Source organism: Rhinolophus sinicus, chromosome 2, assembly GCF_057876585.1.
Source record: "Rhinolophus sinicus isolate RSI-liver-muscle chromosome 2, RSI-T2T, whole genome shotgun sequence".
NCBI classification, from domain to species: domain Eukaryota; kingdom Metazoa; phylum Chordata; class Mammalia; order Chiroptera; family Rhinolophidae; genus Rhinolophus; species Rhinolophus sinicus.
The window spans coordinates 181,041,607-181,055,059 of record NC_142502.1 but is presented as its reverse complement, the minus strand read 5'-3'; the positions used below and the strand labels follow the sequence as shown (position 1 = coordinate 181,055,059).

Below are 13,453 nucleotides of genomic sequence, written 5' to 3'. Positions count from 1 at the left end.
TACCCCTTCTTCCCCAATTCAAGAAACATGGTGAACTGCTCTTTAGAACTTATTGGAATACATTGCTTATTTCTGAATCAATCCCTTGGCTGTGGGGATGCCATGTATTGATTAGATGGAGCGTAAATTATCTGGATGGATGACTAGTGCAAGGAGGACGGGGTTACCCTGATTAGGTTAAAGTAACCAGGAACCACTCTAGGACCCAAGAGTAAGAGAAATCCCTTTCCTCCCACCATACACAAAACCCAACTACCTCGCTTCTCTAGCCTTGGGGATGGAAGAGGAGGATAGAACGAATGACAAGGAAGTCACAATATTAAATACCACTGTACTGATTGTCTCCTTTTTATCTAATTAAGTCCTTCTCATTGTTCAGAGCTCAGTGCAAACATCACTTACTCAGAGAATCCTTCCCTGAACCCTTCTCAACAGCCCCCACGTACACAGTAGACCTCCCTGTTTGACACTGACACAGCTCCCTGCTGCCCCTTCATATCACCGGTTGCCATTGCTATGAGTAATTGATTCTGCAGTTTCTCTGATATCCCTCCCACACCTATGGAATGCCAGCTCCAGAAGGCAGGTCCAGAGGGCATATCCATGTCTGCCTTTTTTGTGGCAGTGTCTTTAGCTGCTAGCACAGTGTTTTATACATCATAGGTGCTCATTTAAATGTGTTGCATAAGCCAATCAAAATAATAACTAAAATCTGTTGATAATAGAAAAGTATGAAAAAACAGCAACTCCCTCTATCAGCATATCCCAAGATTACAATGCCAGCAATTTTCAAATTTTCTTCCAGTTGAATGCATATTTTTGCATGATTTGGTTTACACAGCATATATCATTTTGTATTTTGCGTTTTTAATTGACATCATAACACATATTTATGGACTCATTTCCTTATCAATGGACCTATGCAATTTCTACTTTCAATTATTTGATTTATTTTTTTACTCATCTATTTTTCACTTATGAGCCACACTGTGGGGAACATCCTTTTGCATGAAATGACCTCTGTATTTCAGATTGGACATATTCTTGGAAGTGGATTACAGGAACAAAAGACATGATGAATTTTAAACTTTTCCTGCAAGTGCTAGCCATGTTATTGGTGCATGAATCATAGGTAGCAAAATTATGTTTTAGGGCAGAGTATGGACCCAACGTCTATCTGCTAAGCAAAATGAAACTGGCCTTCGAAATGTATACTTTTGTCCAGAAATAATAGTGATATTCTAAAGACATCCCTTGTATTTAAGTGGGATTAAATTCATTCCCAGATTATGCAAATCTAAGAATATTTATTTTGAGATTTATGAGACTATTGGATGATTTATCTTCTATAAAAATGCTAAAAATATAGTCTCTATGTTCCTGTCATTTAAAAAATTCCTCTTGTCATCACCACCACTCATAAATCCCCATATTCTTTCACCCCACCTTTAAAATTTTTTTTCCCCTTCCTTTTCCTCTCTTCACTGTGATAAAGCATGGCTTCTCAGGGAGCAGAGGCATTTGGCTACATTCTGATCGATAGTTTGGGGAATTTCTCAAAAAAAGAGGTCAAAATAGAGCTTTCCAGTAAAACAGATTAGCATTTTGTGGGACTCTGAACCTGGGACTGGACAAGAGTTTTCATTTTTCTTTTGTTTTTCCTTTCCATCCTCAGAAAGGGAGCCCATGGAATTGTCACCTCCCTCCTCTGGCTTGTTCTGAGCTCTTCCAAGCAGAGCTGCAGGACTGTGGAGTCCTGTGCAGAATAATTATTTTTCTCAGAAAGATTTCCAGGAGATGTATTGCCCATATCGCATAGAAGTCATTCTCGCAGTCATTCTTTCAAGAATGTTTAATGTTGTGTGTGTGTTATTTGTCGGGGCCCTCCTGGGCACCAGGCATATTTCATACAAACTGGAAAGATCAGTCATGCCCTCAGGGAGCCTGCAATCTAGTGGGAGGCGATAAGCTCATAACCGAGACATCACAAATAGGGTAGGATGCTGGTACAGGGCTGCCCAGGGCAGTGGAAATCAGGGTGGGATCCCAGAGGAGGTGGAACCTGGGGGTTGGCTCAGAGGCCGTGGGATTCCCAGATGTAGTGGAACCCTCGTCTCCCTGATATCTTATCATGGGCGTCTCTGGGCTGCATGGTTTCAGAAACAGCCTTGTTCAGAAGCCCAGTCCAGGGTCTTCTGATGACACCTTTGGAGAATTGCAGAGTGGACCTAAGAGACCACTGTCCAAGAACCCTGTGTTAGAAATTCAGCTCTGCCATCAATTTGCTGTATGGCCTCAAACAATTTTCTTACACTCCAAGCCTCAGTTTTCTCCTCTGTAAAATGGGACTCAGCTTGAGTAGGGTGGTGCATGCAAAATGCTTTGCCCAGTGCTTGGAGCATGAAGCTCTCAGTATAGTGTGTTGCGCCGCATCTTACCTAGGGCTGTTTTTCAAAGCTGCGTGTCTGTGAACACCGCCGAAGGGGTGGGTGGCAACACATAATCCCGTCCTCTGTGAACTGGTGACCTCCCTGGCCACGGAAGCAGACAGGTCATTTAAAAAATGTAATTTTCGCATTGACATTCTTCATGCTAAGCCGGGAGCAGGCGTGTCCATTCTGCTCGGGGAGAGCTCCCGGGCAGAAACCCAGAAAGAAGAGGCAGCCCTCACTTTGCCATTCTGCACCAGGGCTGCTGACAAAAGAATTGTGCAAATGAACCTTTAAATCCGTAAATAGTGCCCCCACAATGCCGGGAAGAATGCAGCGGCGACAAAGGGCAATATTCACAGTTTATCTCAGGGTGATGGATCTGAATGGACGCATGAACACGGGTTTGTTAGAGAAAGAGCGGGCCACAGCCCCCCACCGGGAACCCAGTGGCCACAGTCTGCAGTGCAAACAGTCCGTCTAAATCCCGAACAATTAGGGGAAACCAAGCTGCCATTATCTGAACTTCAACTTGTTCTCATGATTGATATGGGAAATGAAAAGTTGTACAAGGCTCGGGAAGGCTCTGCTGGCCCTCACCGCACGCAGCGCCTCCGAGAAGGTGCAGAATGTGTACTTCATACACACGGCGTGAGTGGCCTGCACGCCACCCGGGTCAGCCCAGGGACGCATCAGGTCTGCACATCAGGTCACGTAGCCACGTATCCCTCTTCGATCAGAGTTCTCTGAAAAAAATCCAACTCAATAACCTCAGTAAAGGACAGAATTCTCCAGAGGCCACATTAGCTGTATGACCTTGGTCCAGTCAACTAATCTGTATGCACCTCAGTTTTGTCAGCTGTAAAATGAGGATAAGACCTACTTCCCAGAAAAGTATGTGATGTAATAAGTGTGGTCGCGGCACTGAGAGATACTCAATAGCTGTCAAGTACCCAGCCCATATTCATTCATTCATTCATTCAACAGCGTAGAGTCTGAGCGTTTTGCTGAGTGCTTGTCACTCTGCTCTGTGATGAGGGCTGTACATACAGATGTGAATGACACCCCCTTGCTTTTGTGGGGTGTGAAGTGGGGCTTGTAAGCAGGAAGAAACAGATTTGTGCCTAAGAGCCTGCTTCAAGCTTATCAAGGGCAGTGGCTGTTGCTTCTTCTCTGAGTCTCCAGTTTCTTGGCCCAGAGTCAGAGATGCATGATGTGTATTGAGCTGAATTGATCCCAGTGCTGTGGGGAGGGACATGGCCCAAGCGGGATAAAGCATTTGAGCTGGGCTTCAAAGGGTGATGGGATTTGAGAGACTGATATAAAGGGCCAGGGCATCCTTCTAAGGTGCAGAAACAGCCCTAGCAAAGGCTGGGAAACAGGGCTGCATATGGCCAGGTAGCTAGACTATGTGGTTTGGGGAAAGGGAAAGGCAGGAGTGGAGACTGGAAAAATAGGCAGATCATCAAAGGTCTCGAAAGAGAAGAGGCAGTTTCCCTTTTACCCTGTAGGTGATAGGGAGAGATGAAATGTTCTGGAGCGAGGGAGAGACTGGGGCTCCAGGAAGAATCCTCTGAGGAGGCAGGCCTGCCTAGGACACTGAAATGGGACAGGAGTGGCCTGCAGAAAACAGGGTCAACAGGGCTTGGTGACTCATTCGATGTGGGGAGAGATGGGTCAAAGGTGACAAGGGTTGTGAGTCATTGGCTCCTCCGGCTCCAATTCATTAATTAATGAAACTCTTCTTATTCCTTTCCATCAGGAAGGAATGTCAGAATCCCACACCAGTTGCCAGGAACGTATATGATCAATCAATTAACTGCACACACACACATACTTTCAGGGTGAGAAGCAGAGGACTTAATAATCATTCAATTCTTGCAGCATGCTCACGTGGGAACTGGTGTCACTTCTATTTCACAGAATGAGAAACTGAGGTTCAGAGGATTAAAGGAATCATTTGCTCAAGTCTGAGCTGGGATTTGAACCAGGGTCTTTCTGACTGGAAAGCCATTCACCTTCCTTATGGTAAACGGCCTCTGGTGAGAGCAGCCTGGAGGCATGCATGCAACTGCACAAAAAGACCTGCACTGGGCCACCAGGACAGCGGCTGAAACACAGACTTCCAAGAACCCTCTTCAAAGCGGCCAGAGGCATTCAGCAAGGCCCGGCATTCAGGCTGCAAGGATGTCTCCATTGTCTCCACCATCAGAGGTAAGTGACATCTTGAACGCCTCAAGAAGATTAAATAGCCCGGCTCCCTCGGAAAGCTTAAAAAAAAAAGGAGTGAGAGAGAGAGAGAAGAAAGGGCCCAAGTTGGCTATTATAGAGCTGGTCCTTTTCTTGTGGGAGAAAGAGCTTTCAAGGGGCACTATTGGAAGAAGTGGGCCCAGATAAGAAGACAATGTCAGAGAGAGACAGAACTCCAAGAGGAACCCGGGCCGGGCACCGTGAATGCGGATTACTGTGGCTCCCAGCCGCCAAAGAAAAGGGGAACCCTGCTCAGGAGGAAAATGAGGAATTACTTTTTTTTCCTTCCCCTCCAAGATTGCAGTTCACTGCACAGCAACAATGCGTGATGGGGGGCACTTGACATGCCCCTCTTCCAGGCCATGTTGGTGCCTTATGTGGGGCCCCCAGGGAACAAGGGCGGCACAAACCCAAACAAAACCGATTTTAACCCAATAAACTCACCCCACATTCTCAAATAGAAATGACAGACACTTGGGCTGCCGAATATTTGCCCACGGCCCAAACATGGGACAAATAAGGACCTTGGATCCGCGAGTGTTTGAACATATGTAAACTTTTCCCTTTTTCTTTTTTTTTCTTTTTTAAGTTTTCAATGGGAGGAAGACCAGGGACACTAATGACACTGTTTACAACTTCAGAAGAGCTTGTTTCTAGTAGGTGAGGAAGGTGTGGGCTGCAGAGGAGGAAGGGATCTAATGGCTCATTTCCAGGGAACATGATTTCCTTTTTAAACTTACACTGTCCTAATCCACCTCTGAGTGGCCACCCTGTACATTCACTGTTCATTTAGGAAAGCTGTTCAGAGAGACGTGGTGGTGACATAGCTTTAGACTGCAAGTCAGGAGACCTGGGTTGGAGTCTAACCAACTTGCTGATAATTCTGTAAGTTTCAGTTCTTACCCACAATGCTTTGAGCACCCTGCTGCTTGGATAAGGTAGCTAGAAGTTGACACAGGCATGTCCCTGGGGTCTCCAGCATGTGTGGCACACAGTGAGCGCTTTGTGAATACCCCGGTGGGTGATGAGTGCTCCATCCTACCTCCTTTTCTGAGAAAAACCAAGTAAGACGATTGTCGGAAAATTGGTGTAGAAACTGTTAAGTGCATTTTACAAATGCGAGATGTTATATTTAGTATTTAATTTTTTTTTTCCTTGTGAAAACCCAGTCATTCCAAAAATATTTGGTAGTAAGCAGTTAGAGACTCTAAGCTCCTGGATGAAATTCAGTCCAATGAAAATTCAAATTATTTTCATTTACATTAGGTCATGAGTGGATTTGAAACCTCATACTATCTTAAAAATAAGCATTGGAGCTGGCAGGTGTTGAAATCAGAAATGTAACAGGAACCTGGATAATGGACTTGGTAAATCTTTATTTCTTTTACAGTTCTAAGCCGGTAGCCAATCACTTGTTACCTCACGTGTCCTGGAATAATAGCTGCCTTTTATATCTAGGTTTAACTTGTCTTCTCAGATTTGCTTTTCTCTTTCTCTTTCTGTTTTAATTACTAGCCTGGTCACACCTATGCCTATCAGAATGTAAGGTCATAGTGGAAAGGTAATTTGGCATCTTCAGGTGGAGGAAGGATGTTTATATCACTTCAGAATCCCTACTTCTTGGAATGTGAACACACATGCAGGAAATGCAGTGCTTCACTTCGAGGGTCCACCTGCTGAGCATGTCTGTCTGTCCTTCACAAAGCGGGGGAGAGGGGCCTTCTCACAGCAGCTTCAGTTGACCACGGATGTGCCCTCACATGAACTCAAGGCTGGGATTGCTCTGAAACAGGAAGCCATGTGACCAGTGGAATGGGCAATGAGCTTTGGCATAAGGCACACCTGGACCCGACATGCTCACCACTCCCACTGCTAGCCATGGACTCCTGAAGGAGCCATTGAACCGCTCTGGGTGGGGCTTGGTTTCCTAGGATAATAACACCAATGCCTGAGAGCCTGTGTGAGGACAAAAGGAGCTGGTGTTGCCGACTGCCTGTGAGGTGTTCCCTGTGAACAGGAGAATGTGTGGAACAGGTAGGGCTGTTAACAGCTGAAGTATGTGGATGGTGGAGGCTGAATCTGGCTCTACCATTTCCTGGGTACAGAGAGTCTGTAAAATGCTGCTAGTAATGGGAGCTTCTTCATGGACTGCTGTAAGGATTTAGAGGTGACATAAGGGAGGGTCTTAGAGCAATGCCTGGCATCTATGTGGTGAGGGCTCAAACGAATGTTAGCTATTTTTAGAGCTTCCTTGGCCAGGGAGTGGAGAGGGAAGTGGGAGAAAGGGCCATATGCAGATTAGCTGTGAAAGTTTGACCACTCTCAGTTCCAACCTCACCTCCTAAAGAGGACTTACTCCAAGAAACCAGCATCTGAGTGGCTGTCCAGTGACAAGGGCGAGAGAAGTTTAATATCTGATCTTTATCCTCTGCTTTGGCTCCCCCAACCCCCACCCGGTCTTCTGAGATTGCAGGTCAAAATCACTCAATGCAGAAAGGTTTTGGCTCATTCCTGAGTTAGATGTGATGTGACTGGGCTATAAGATTGTTGGGAGGGGACAGGAAGATCACTACCATTAAAATCTTAAAATGTTGTTTCAACATGTTAGTTGTGAAAATTTTCCCCTTTGATTAGCATGCTGGATTTGTTGGTTTTCACTCAGTTAGGCAGTGGAGACCAATGTTTTGAAGCCACACCCCAAAACCCGGTGGCTCTTGCCACTCAAGACTTATCTCCCACTCAAGCTCCCGACAACTCATTTATGAGAGGTCTGCTTTGCTGCATACGTCTTTTTTTTTAAAGTTTTTTTGATTAACCAAACTTTATAATGTAAATAATATTACTCTTATAACCAGAGATATTAAGCCCTTATTATATAGAGATAAACCTTTAGTTTCAAATATTTCCACTGGTGAAACTTTTCGTGTAAACTTTTATTACAGGTGATGCTATAGGGGGGGGGCATGTTAAATAACCAATATACTGCGTTTCTGGATTATTTTAGTTAACAAAAATAAAAATATTCTAAATACACTACCTACAAATTGAATAAAATGGCAGCCGTCAACTTATAAGATTCATATTATGGACTCTACAATTATAACACACTATGCTAACAATTATAGCCTATCACATTTTCCTTGAGCCATTGTATCATAACTTGATAGAATAATACTAAAAGAGACAAAATCTAATAAAATATTTTTGTAGCGAGGGACAAAAATATCGTGCTGTTATTCTGGATCTTCAAGTAGACTCAGTGGAAGATGGGTCAACTAGGAAGGTGACTCACTTCACTTTGCAGGTTATGCACACAGAACAGTGACCCTAATGGTGGTGTCAGGATGTTCCTTGTTGTCAGGGGAGACTGGTGCTGGGCCAGGGAGAATCCTTGGGAGAGGGGACTGTTAGGAAACTTCTTCTGTGCTTCCAAAATGGGGGGAAGCACAGGGTGTCTATTTCTCAGGAACTTCCTCTTGAGACACCTCTTTAACATCTAACCTCTGAAGGGAGGACGAAGTGAGGGACCAGAGCCTGGGTGGGGTGCTCCCCTGTTATGTGGGGTGGTTGAGTCAAAAGAAGAGACTGAGCTCCTGCCTACATGAGGAGAACTGAGACAAGCTGCCTTCTTCTCATGGGGGACCTTCTGACTCAAGACAGCATTGGCCAGACTGGATGGACCCCGCAAATGGCAACTGGTCAACCCCGGGCAAAGGGCCCTGAGTGTCTCAATGTCACAGCCTGATGCTTTTCCTGCCTTGGAGATCTGGTTGCTCAGAGGGTTCCAGGTTGAGCTTTCAGGCCTCTGTCAAATGCCCTGTTTGAAACATCAAGGATAGAAGGATACTTTTCAGATCCTTTACATTCTACCTCAATCAATTTTTGTGTGATGTATCCATTTTCTTTTCTTATGTTATTGAGGTTTCTCTCAACTAGCAGAGCTCTCATCCCAATATCGTGAACTGTTATTTTTTGGGAAATAAGGTGGCTTTTCCTGGTTTTCTATACGGAGAATATCCAGTGGTTCTTTTGAATTTTTCTGAAATAATTTTGGCCTGCAACTCTTCAGTGCATTGTTGATGTTTCCATTTGCATCAGAAAGAGTTTCCTCTTCTTTATGGGGTGAATTCTGTGTACAATTGGGTAGGGGTACACATTTCTTTTGGTTGATGCAGTGCAGGAAGGACTTGGTGTGTCTGCTGGAGCTTTTGCATGCCCCTTGCTGACTGGGTTGTTGACTGGCTGCAATGAAGCTTTTGGTTTGGAGAGTTTCCGTATGATCTGCATGATTTTTACCTGTAATCTCAGGGCATCAACGATTTCAGCTTCGTCAGTTCATTTCACATACAGTCAATTTCTTCTTTTTCTTCGAGCGTTTTTACATAACTATTTAACTCTGCCACACAGACCAGTTTCTTCACAACTCCTCTGATTCATCTTATAAGAGATCTCCATCAGATGCCTTCTGTAGAGCCAATTCCAAGTTCTCATGCCCGGTGTTCACTTCCCCACCACCAGCAGCAGCCCAATTGCTCATCCTTTAGCAAGTGTGGCTGATTCTTCACATGGTTGAGAACTTGTTCCACAGGCAGTTTGGAATTTTCAGAGATTTTGTTTCCTTTTAATAACTTTTCCCACTTGTCCATTTTTGATATTCTTGTGAAAGCAGCTAGCTTTACGCTTCTGTGAAGTTTGAAATTTTCCTTCAAACCCTCTATTGGGGTTTGGAGGAAAGTACATAGAAGTTACTCCTGAAGCTACTCTATGTACTTCTGGACGTTTTGGGTGCAGCTACTCCCTGTTGGGTTTGCTTAGATGAGTTTTCTAAGGACTGAGCTTTGTTTTATAATGTCAGCCATCAGCAGAACTTGCTATAAACATTTATTTTCTCTTCTTTTCATGGTTTTCTGTAAGGATCTATTTTAAGACCAAGTAGAGAATTGTGGCTTTCCAGCTCATTGTTCATGCTTTTTGCATTTGCTGTTTCTGATAGTTTGTTCTTGGGTCTGACTTCCAGGATAGTTGATCGAAGGTCTCCAAATTTCTCTTTCAAATTGGTTAAAGCTCTTGAAAATTTGATGTTTTTCCCCTAGAAAGACAGAAACTCCTATGCGTCATTTAGCATAGTAATACAAAGTTTTAAGCAGTAAAAACTCCCATTTTAATGGAGTTTTGAAAATGGGAGCTTTTAACTATAAAAGATGTCTGTAACTATCATTATAAAGATGTCGTCTCCCACACAGTCTTTGGGGAAGCTGGATCTGGGCTAAGCTGCCCTGGCAGTGCTGCCACTGCCTGGCAGAGGGTCTCCAGCATCACCATCACACAGAGCATCAAGGACATCAAGGGACCCTCTGTGGCTCCCAAGGCCACTGCTCTATTGCCTAGGTTGCCAGGACCCTGCTAGCCACCACGGCTGTCAGAACTCTGCAGTGAGCATTCTGCCCAGAACCTCCTCAGGGCCTGGCAACCAGGGCAGATGCCAGTGGAGATGGGGGAGGGGACATGAAAAACAGTGTCTCCCAACATTCTCCCATCTTGACACACAAGACAAATGATCATATCACAATGACCCTGGGGAATGGACTAGGCTCTGCAGGCCAGAGGGCTTGGCTATTTCTGGCCATGTTAGGTCCTTCCTGGCTCCCGGAGGACTAAGGAGATCAGTATGCTTCCACACTTGTAACCATCCTGGGTCACTAGTAGGAAAGTGCCAAGTTGGAGGATTGCAGGTCCCCGACACTGACCACTGCTCTCTCCCCTTTTTTAAATTGAGGTGACATTCATATGACAGAATTTTAACTGTTTTGAAGTGAACAATTCAGTGACATTTAGTACACCCACAATGTTGTGCAACTATCATCCCTGTCTAGTTCCAGGGTATTTTCATCACCCCAAAAAGAAACCCCACACTCCTATTTCCGTCACCCTCTGACCCCTTGGCAACCACTGATATGTGATCTGCCTGTATGGATTAACTTATTCTGAATATTTCATATAAATAGAATCATACAATATGTGACTTTTTGTACCTGGCTTCTTTCACTCAGCATAATGCTTTTGAGATTCATCTATGTTTGAGGTTGTATCAATACTTCATTTCTTTTTATGGCTGAATATTATGTCATTGCAAGTATGTACCACAATTTGTTTATCCATTTATCCGTTGATACACCTTTGAATCATTTCTACGTTTAGGCTGTTGTGACTAGTGCTACTATACACATGCATGTACATGTATTTGTTTGAGTACCAATTTTCAATTTTGAAGTGTATATCTAGGAATATACTGAGTGGAATTGCTGGCTCATAGGTAATTCTGTGTTAGACTTTTTTACACAACCACCAAACTGTATTCCACAGTGGCTACACCAGCTGAATATCCCACCAACATACAATGTTCCAATCTCTCCACATCCTCACCAGCACTTCTTATTTCCATTTTAAAAATTATAGCCATCCTAGGAAGTTACAAGTGGTACCTCATTGTGGTTTTGATTTGCATTTCCCTAATGACTAATTATGTTGAGCCTCTTCTCACGTGCTTGTTGGCCATTTGTAGATCTCTTTTGGAGAAATGTAAACTCAAATCCTTTGCCCATTTAAAAAAAATAGTTAAGATTTATATTAAAAATACAGCTAACATGCAATAGTATATTAGTTTCAGGGGTACACCATAGTTATTCAACATGTATATACCTAAAGAAGTGATCCCTATGACAAGTTCAGCAACCATCTGACACCGTACAATGCTACCACAATAATATTGGCTATATTCCCCATGCTGTACATAACATCCCCATGGCTTATTTGTTTTATACGTGGAAATTTGGACCTCTTATTCCCCTTCCCCCTTTCTTCCTTTTTAAATTTTTTTCAATTACACTTGCAGTCAATATTATTTCATATTAACTTCAGGAGTACAGCATAGTGGTTAGACATTTATATAATTGAAGAAGTGATCGCCCTGACTAGTTTAGTGCCCACCTGGCACTATATATATATACATAGTTATTACCATATTATTGACTATATTCCTTATCCTTTGCTTTACATCCCCATGACTATTTGGTAACTACCAATTTTACCAATTTATACTTCTTAATCCTTTTATCTTTTTCACCCTGCCCACAACCCCCTCCCATCTATCACCCACCAAAACCTAGTACCCATCTGACACCATACATAGTTATTACAATATTGTTGATTATATTCTTTATGCTATGCCCTACATCCCCATAACTACTCTTTAACAAACTTGTACTTCTTAATCTTTTCCCCTTTTTTCATCCACACCACCAATCCCCCTCCCATTTGGCAACCATCAAAATGTTTTCTGCATTTATGAGTTTGTTTCTCTTTTTTGAGTTTGTTTGTTTTTTGTTGTTTATTTTGTTGTTTAGATTCCATATATAAGTGAAATCACATTGCATCTGTCTTTCTCTGTCTGACACTCCACTCAGCACAGTACATTCTGGGTCTATCCATGCAGCTGCAGATGGCAAGAACCCATTCCCTTCCATGGCCGAGCAATATTCCATTGTATATATGTACCACCTCCCCTTTACCCATTCTTTCCTAGACTCCAGGCTGTCTCCACATCTTGACATTGTAAACAATGTTGCAGTGAATGTATGGATACACATGTATCATCGAAGTAGTGTTTTGGGTTTCTTCAGATAAATACCCAGAAGTGGGGTTGGTGGGGTCCTTCTTTGTCTCTTATTATAGCCTTTGTTTTAAAGTCTATTTTGCCTGGTATAGGTATTGCTACCCCAGCTTTTTTTTGTTCCTATTTTCATGAAATAACGTTTTCCATCCCTCTACTTTCCATCTGTGTGTGTTACAATCTGAAGTGAGTTTCTTGTAGGTAGCATATGTAAGGGTTTTATTTCCGTATCCATTTAGGCCTCTTATGTCTTTTGATTGGAGCATTTAATCCATTTACATTGAAAGTAATTGTTGGTAGATATGTAGTTATTGCCATTTTATTATTCATAATTTTGATCTTTTTTTCGTCTTAAAGAAGTCCCTCTAACATTCCATAAAATACTGGTTCAGTGGTGATGAACTCCTTTAGCTTTTTCTTGTCTGGGAATCTCTTTATCTGTCCTTCAATTTTAAATGATAGCCTTGTTGGGTAAAGTACCGTTAGTTGTAGTTTTGTACTTTTCATCAGTGGAATATTTTGTGCCACTCACTTCTGACCTGAAAAGTTTCTCTTGAGAAATCAGCTGACAGTCTTCTGGGAGCGCCCTTATAAGTTACTGGTTGCCTTCCTCTGCTGCTTTTGGGATTCTCTCTTTGTCTTTAACCTTTACCATTTTAATTATAACATGTCTTGGTGTGGGCCTGTTTGTGTTCATCCTGTTTGGGACTCTCTGTGTTTTCTGGACTTGTATGTCTGTTTCCTTTGCCAGGTTAGGAACATTTTCAGTCATTATTTCTTCAAATACATTCTCAATCCCTTGGTTTCTTTCTTCTCTTTCTGGTATCCCTATGATGTAAATGTTGTTACACTTGATGTTGTCCCAGAGGTCTCTTGAACTATCCTCAAGTTTTTGGATTCCTTTTTCCTTTTGCTGTTCCTATTGGGTGTTTTCTGTTACCATGTCTTCCAAATCACTGATTCAATCTTCTGCTTCATCTAGTCTTCTGTTGACTCTTTCTAGTGCATTCCTCACTTCGGTTATTGTATTCTTCACTTCTGACTGGTTCTTTTGTATGGTTTCTAGTTCCTTTTTTATGCTTGCTATTTATTTGTTCTTAGTTCT

At 42.9% G+C, this 13,453-nt stretch overlaps 1 long non-coding RNA gene across 1 annotated transcript in view; it reads left to right on the top strand.

The window, feature by feature from the left end:
* LOC148758966 (uncharacterized) overlaps positions 1–13,453 on the top strand; it is a 385,483-nt gene that overhangs the window by 146,663 nt on the left and 225,367 nt on the right. The window contains exon 2 of the long non-coding RNA XR_016019886.1: positions 4,353–4,643. This is a non-coding gene — a long non-coding RNA (uncharacterized LOC148758966). The remainder of the gene's footprint in view (positions 1–4,352; positions 4,644–13,453) is intronic.